The sequence below is a fragment of the Chelonia mydas genome, chromosome 2 (assembly GCF_015237465.2).
Source record: "Chelonia mydas isolate rCheMyd1 chromosome 2, rCheMyd1.pri.v2, whole genome shotgun sequence".
NCBI lineage: Eukaryota > Metazoa > Chordata > Testudines > Cheloniidae > Chelonia > Chelonia mydas.
The window spans coordinates 96,627,513-96,635,366 of NC_057850.1; positions in this window are offsets into that span (position 1 = coordinate 96,627,513).

Below are 7,854 nucleotides of genomic sequence, written 5' to 3' on the forward strand. Positions count from 1 at the left end.
ACCCCGCTACAGGGAACTTAATTTGTTCTGTTGATGAAGGTATTAGTGGCTGTTTGAAGGTGGCGTAATGGCACCTTATGTAATAAAGTATAGCTTGAAAATTCTCTTCTACTCCCCATTTTACAGCACATTTGTGATTTTTAAAGTAACACAAGCATTAAGTGAGGAGAACAAGAGGAATTACAAGGAATCACTTCTATGACAGATAAAACCTAAAGCACTTCTCTCAAGTTGCTTATTCATAACAAAACCCTCCCAAGACAATGCTCCAAATCATGAACCATACACTCAATATCTGAAAACAACCATGGTAAATAGGACATATGCTTTGCAGTAGAAATTTGATATGTCAATATGTAATATTTATTTAAAAACTGCATCTGTTTGTATTACACAAGCTCTAGTACTCATTAACTCTGAGCACAATGCTACTTTTGCTCTAAGTGTGGGCAAGGGTTTTGCCAAAGAAACAAAACATTTTACATTTTTGGTCTTTTGATGAAAACCCTAAAAAAATATCAATTTCCAAAGAAAACCAAACTTCCATTTTTTTTAAAGCAGGAAAAAAAAAGATTTCCTAACCTGCTATAGTTGCAACATATAAAATGTGTACTGGGACATCAGCATCTCTCTTAAAAGGTTCAAACTAAATGAACTCATCATAGAATCAGAGGATAGAAGGGACCTCAAGAGGTCATCTTGTCCAGTCCCCTGCACTCATGGCAGGACTAAGTACTATCTAGATCATCCCTGATAAGTGTTTGTTTAAACTCTTCTTAAACATCTCCAATGATGGAGATTCCACAACCTCCCTAGGCAATTTATTCCAGTGCATAACCACACAGACAGTTAGGAAATTTTTCCTAATGTCCAGCCTAAACCTCCCTTGCTGCAATTTAAGCTCATTGCTTCTTGTCCTATTCTCAGAGGTTAAGAAGAACAATTTTTCTCTCTCCTCCTTGTAACAACCTCTTATATACTTGAAAACTGTTATCATGTCCCCTCTTAGTCTTCTCGTTTCCAGACTAAACAAACACATTTTTTTCAATCTTCCCTCATAGGTCATGTTTTGTAGACCTTTAATCATTTTTGTTGCTCTTCTCTGGACTTTCTCCAATTTGTCCACATCTTTCCTAAAATGTGGCGTCCAGAACTAGACACAATTCTCCAGTTGAGGCCTAATCAGCGTGAAGTAGAGCAGAAGAATTACTTCTCATGTCTTGCTTACAACACTCCTGCTAATACATCCCAGAATGATGTTCGCTTTTCTTGCAACAGTATTATACTGTTGACTCATAATTAGCTTGTGATCCACTATGACCCCCAGATCCCTATCTGCAGTACTCCTTCCTAGGCGGTCATTTCCCATTTTCTGTGTGTGCACTTCTTTTTCCTTCCTAAATGAAGTACTTTGCATTTGTCCTTATTGAATTTCATCCTATTTACTTCAGACCATTTCTCCAGTTTGTCCAGGTCATTTTAAATTTTAATCCTATCCTCCAAAGCCCTTGCAACCCCTCCCAGCTTGGTATTGTCCGCAAACTTTATAAGTGTACTCTGTATACAATTATCAAAATCATTGATGAAGATATTGAATAGAACCGGACCCAGAACTGATCCCTGCTGGATCCCACTCATTATGCCCTTCCCGCATGACTGTGAACCGCTGATAATTACTCTCTGGGAATGGTTTTCCAACCAGTTTTGCACCCACCTTATAGTAGCTCCATCTAGGCATTTCCCTAGTTTGTTTACAAGACGGTCATATGAGATGATATCAAAAGCTTTACTAACGTCAAGCTATACCATGTCTACGACGTCCCCCCTATCCACAAGGCTCATTACCCTGTCAAAGAAAGCTATCAGGTAGCATTGACACAATTTGTTCTTGCTTGACAAATCTATGCTGATAGTTACTCATCACCTTATTAACTTCCAGATCAGTGGTTCCCAAACTTGTTCTGCCACTTGTGCAGGGAAAGACCCTGGTGGGCCGGGCCGGTTTGTTTACCTGCCATGTCCGCAGGTTCAGCTGATTGCGGCTCCCAGTGGCCGTGGTTCGCCACTCCAGGCCAATGGGAGCTGCTGGAAGTGGTGCGGGCTGAGGGACATACTGGCCACTGCTTCCAGCAGCTCCCATTGGCCTGGAGCGACAAACCGGGAGCCGCAATTGGCCGAACCTGTGGAAGCAGCAGGTAAACAAACCGGCCCGGCCCACCGGGGGCTTTCCCTGCACAAATGGCGGAACAAGTTTGGGAACCACTGTTCTAGATGTTTGCAAATTGATTGCTTAATTATTTGCTCCATTATCTTTCCAGGTACAGAAGTTAAGATGACTGGTCTGTAATTCCCAGGGTTTTCCTTATTTTCCTTTTTATAGATTGGCACTATATTTGCCCTTTTCCACTTATCTGGAATCTCTCTCGTCTTCAAAGATAATCACTAATGGCTTAGATATCTCCTTAGTCAGCTCCTTGAGTAGACTAGGATGCATTTCATCAGGCCCTGGTGACTTGTCTAAGTAATTTTTTCACTTGTTCTTTTCCTATTTGAGCCTCTGATCCTACCACATTTTAACTGACATTCACTATGTTAGACGTCCAATCACTACCAACCTTCTATCATTAACAGGGTAGAAAAGTTCTGCTGAATGTGGGATCAACATACAGCAGTGCTTGTTTCTGATGACGAGTCAGTAGATTTAGGTCTTCATATTCAAATTATGGGGGACCCTTTAATCATGGTAGTTAACATGTAACCAATCTTTAATAAATATGTTTGGGTAAAAAGTAATGGTATTGTAAAATGCAAGGTCAAATGTGTGTTTGTTCCCTTCTGATGGTTATATTATGTAATTTCATAAAAACCTAAAATGCTGCATCATTTATAGTCTCAGGTACTACGCGGAGACTATAAATAGTTGATAACTGCTTCTCCAACACCTGTGTAATAACTTTATGCTTAAACCTAATTCCCCCACTTTACTGGAGTATGATAAATGAAAATAAATATTTTCAAAAAATCCTCACATCACCTCTTTAAGGAAGGAAAACAACTATTGTTACTTCCCCAATTGAAGCACAGAGCAGTTAATCACAACCTCATGATGAGACAGTGACACAATCAATCAATAACAGAACTCATTGGTTCTTGAGTTTCAGCTCTATGGTGCTCCTAATCTGAGACATCCTTAACAAAGGCATCTTAATCTGTAAAGATTCACTTTACTAAACAGCACTAACATAAGTGACAGGTTTCAGAGTAGTAGCCGTGTTAGTCTGTATTCGCAAAAAGAAAAGGAGTACTTGTGGCACCTTGAAAAAAATGAATGCATCCGATGAAGTGAGCTGTAGCTCACGGAAGCTTATGCTCAAATAAATTTGTTAGTCTCTAAGGTGCCACAAGTCCTCCTTTTCTTTTTACTAACATAAGTGTAGCACATGCACACTTACCCTAATGTGCAAAAAATTAGATCTAATTTTATTCATATTGGAATTGTTCTTACCTTCTGCAATGAGGACTCTAAAACAAGCGCTGAAAATTACATTTCCATCTATTTATGAGTTACATCAGTTCAAATATGAAGATATAACAAAGCAGAACATATTGGAGGACCTCATTTTCATATTTGCATAACTCCAAAAAGCATATATGAAAATGAGCTCCTGTATACATTTTGCTCAAACTTTTTTAAAAAGTCACATCTGGGTGAGACCAGCTGAGGAAAGTATCAAAAGCAATGTGCTTAGCAAAATTATAAAGAGAATAAAACTGGAGAGCTGGGATGGAAATTTTGGTCTGGATTCTCTATTAAAATCTGTCCCCTTTCCATGTTTTTTAGGAGATGTAAAGTGTCTGGGAATTGGCCAAAGATAGCCAAAAGAGAATTCCCATGAAATAGGAGAACTCCCAGCTGGGGTAAGTGTGCCGGCTCTGGGCCTGCTCTCCCCCACGGTCTGGAGTGGGGAATGCCAAGCAGGAGTCTGGCACAGAAGAGAATATGCTTCTATAATTCACATTTAACTACAGTGTGCAGTATTTACAGTAACTAAACAGAGTATTATTTTGTCTATCTGTCTTTGAGATGTGAATGAAAAATATTTTCAGTGGGCCGTGGGCCATTAAGGTTGATTAAGTGGCTTATGGCCTAACTATGTAAGTTTCAAAAACTAACACAATATAAAGGATATTACATTTTATGCAGCATCACATGTCCATATTTTAATAACTTACTACATACATTACCTGATCCAACTGTGCTTACTATTGACACAACTCATTACAGCCTTGCTTGCATTCCAGTTCCAGTGGGTACATTTGTATGAAAAAAAATGCCAAATGTCAAGTGGTGGTTGGAACTGGAAATTTTGTTTTAAAAAATAATGTGTTGTAACTAGAGACAAAGGATTTACAGTAAAATTACCTGTTCTGTCCTATACCTTAGGGCAAAACTTACTATTCAATTAAGGGTACAGTAGAATCTCAGAGTTACGAACACTTTGGGAACGGAGGTTGTTTGTGCTCATATGTTCATAACTCTGAACAAAATGTTATGATTGTTCTTTCAAATGTTTACAACCGAACAATGACTTAATACAGCTTTTGAAACTGGAGAAAAAAATCCTGCTTTTAACCATCTTAATTTAAATGAAACAAGCACAGAAACAGATTCCTTAACAATTTTTTTAAAACTTTCCCTTTATTTTTTAATAGTTTACATTTAATACTGTACCGTACAGTATTTGCTCTCCGCTCCTCCCCCTTTGTCTCTGCTGCCTGATTGCAAACTTCTGGTTCCAAATGAGGTGTGCAGTTGATGGGTCACTTCGTAATTCTGGTGCTCGTAACTGAGGTTCTACTGTATACAGTTTTTTCCACTGTTGCTTATTACACAATCTCTTTAGCCTTTGACAAAAAAACCCACCTCTTTTTATTAGGATAAACTACACTGATATAACTAACTCATACTACATAATCCTAAAAGCAGTTAATTGGAAAATTCAACTAATTTTTATTTCATCAGTTTTCTGGGGGGAATATCTTAATTACATTTTCCAGGGGATTGTTAATAGGATTTTATTTAAATTTTAGAACAAATACTTTTCCCTCACTCTGGGGAGAAAAGTTAGGTCCTTTTTATTATTTTAAATAAAATAGACTGTTCATAGTATCATATGGTAGATAGAAGTCTGTGGAAATCGTGTGGCACTGCTAAAAACTTCAACCTTCAGACACAGTAAATGGGACAGTGATAGACAAAACATCCCACTGATTCTTGAATTCAAATTAGTTACCAGTAGGCGCCCTGAAAAACACTAATTTCTACACATATTGCTGAAGGCACTAGTTTGTACTCTTAACTCTAGGACAAAAGAAGTTTGAATGCTGCATGTTATTTAATTTTTTTTTCTGCACCTAGAGTTGCACCATTATGTGACAAAGCTAATGTAACAGGATGGTATAACCAGTAAGTATGTTGAAACAATTGTCAATGAGGAAGGGTTCTATTCATGTGTTGAACTGGTTGCATATCTTTGGTTCATTTTTCAGCTGGTATGTATCAGTACAGTTCCATTGAGCTCAATGGAGATGCACTTATTTACACTAGCTAAGGTGCTGGCTTCACTGCTAATTTCCAGACTAACATCTACTTTAGACTTGAGGTTTGGTTTTGTTGAGAAAAGGGGCAGGGAAGAAAGAGGGAGAAGAATAGAAGGAAAGAATGCAGAAAGGGATTTAGGTGCCTAAATCCAAAATTTAGATCTTCAAAACTCCTGCTCAGCCTCTGCCTAACCCTGTAGGCACCTAACATCCCTGGGCACCTAAGTTTTGCTGATGAAGTCCCCTAAGCACCTATATTTCTGTTGCTGGGCATGTGCAGAGCTATGTATGTCCTGACACGAGGGCACGTAGTTCAGGCCTAAGACCTGGTGGAATCCTCGAACTATGCCTTCCCCTGCCTATCTTGCCTACAGAGCCCAATCCAGTAGGTGTGTTCTGAGCAAGCCTAATGTATTGGACTTTGCACAAAACAAGGCCAAAGGAGATGGTGTCCCCCATAAATCTTTAGCCCACTGTTTGGTGCACTCACACAGGATGTGGGAGATCTGGGTTCAAATCTCCTCTCTGCCTGATGTGGAATAAGGATTTGAACTCAGGTCACCCACCTCCCAGGTGAGTGCCCTAACCACAAGGTATTCTGAGGGTGTTGAAGCTGTTCTACTTTGTATAAATGAATTAAATGGTTATTGAGGCAGAGCATGTGAGCATGATTCTCTAGCCTGATGGTTAGGGAACTCACCTAAAAAGTGGGAGAACCAAGCTCAGGTCCCCATTCCAATGGCTTTATTTATACAAAGTGGAACAGCTTCAATAGGAGAGATTGAGACCCCTCTTGCACACCAGAATATCCCATAGCCCAGTAGTCAGGACACTCAGCTGGCTGGTAGGAGACTTAGGTTCAGAGTCCCTGCACCACAGCAGGCAGAGAGGGATTTGAATGTAGGTCTTCCAAATCCCAGGTGAGTGCTCTAACCACTGGGCTAACGGTTATCATGGGAATACCTGCTCCTCCTCCATTTTTTGCAAGAAAGGCCTTAGGCACCTAATTCTTGGAAAGGGTTAACAGCTATGAATATCAAGTAGAGATAGGAACCTCAGTCCAGCCTGGATTTAGGCACCTACATTCTGAAGAGAGGTGGAGCCTCACCCCTCTTCTCAGCATTTTCTTTCTATTGGCTAGCTTAGGCAGCTCTCCACTCAGCTTGCTGGGCTTTGTACAAGACATTTTTAGGTGCCCATCCCTCCCCAGGCGTTATATTGGGAGACCTGGAAGTCTAACTTGGGATCGTGGATTCCACTAGGTTTCAGGGTGCCTGAACATTAGGCATGACAATGCTGGGTTTAAATCTCCTTTGTGGATAAAACCCTGGGAGTCTTTCCATTGACTTTCCCTGTGAGACTGCTAAGGATGGTGTCGCCAAATAATGAATGCAGCACCAAGCCTTTAGATTTCTACTCAAGAAAGAGAGATTCAAAAATCCACAAGCAGAGTGACCATGTAGAGTGGGGGGGGGGGGGGCTCCACACAGGCTGTGTGCTGCACAGTTGTCCCTTGAGCTTTCAGAGGCTAGCACTGAGGTTAGCAATGGAGGTAGACCAAGAGAGATCCACCATGTTCATGTTTACCAAGCAAATGATGGGGTTGCTACAAGTGGGACCAGACCCAGCAAAATAGGTACAAAATAGGACTAGAGGGAAGCTTCACGCTGTAACTCTGAACTCTTGCATTTGGTTGCAGGGGAAGGGGGAATAGATTTCATATCCCTATCTCCACTGCACTGAAAAAGTGTAAAAGCCTTTTCACACTGGCTTTACCCTGGTGAAATGAATTTCACCCTAAGTGACAGCAATTTGTGCCAGGAACAAAATATGTGGGAAAGTTCGCAGACAGACCAGATGCAAACTAGTGACACAAAATATTGCAATAGTTTTTCCCATTAAGAAGAGGTTTAGTTTTAAGCTGTTACAGAATTGTATATGTTGAAAGGATTTTTTTCAAGCAACAGCCTAGAAAGCAAGCTTCTTAATTAAAGCAGATGTTTACCACGTTCTGCATACAAGAGGCTTTTAGGAAATTGATATCAAACACAGTGCTCTGAACAAGGTAAGCCAACATAACTTATATTTTCCAGAAATAAAATGTTTGACAATTTTGTTGTGGTTGCAATCTCTCCAAGACGTTAACTATACATATAATTCTTTTATGAATATTGTCTACATGAATGAGTAGTTACATGATTAAACCTTTTCATAAAGTTTCATTTAAAATGCTTGCTTTGATATACAGCTGCT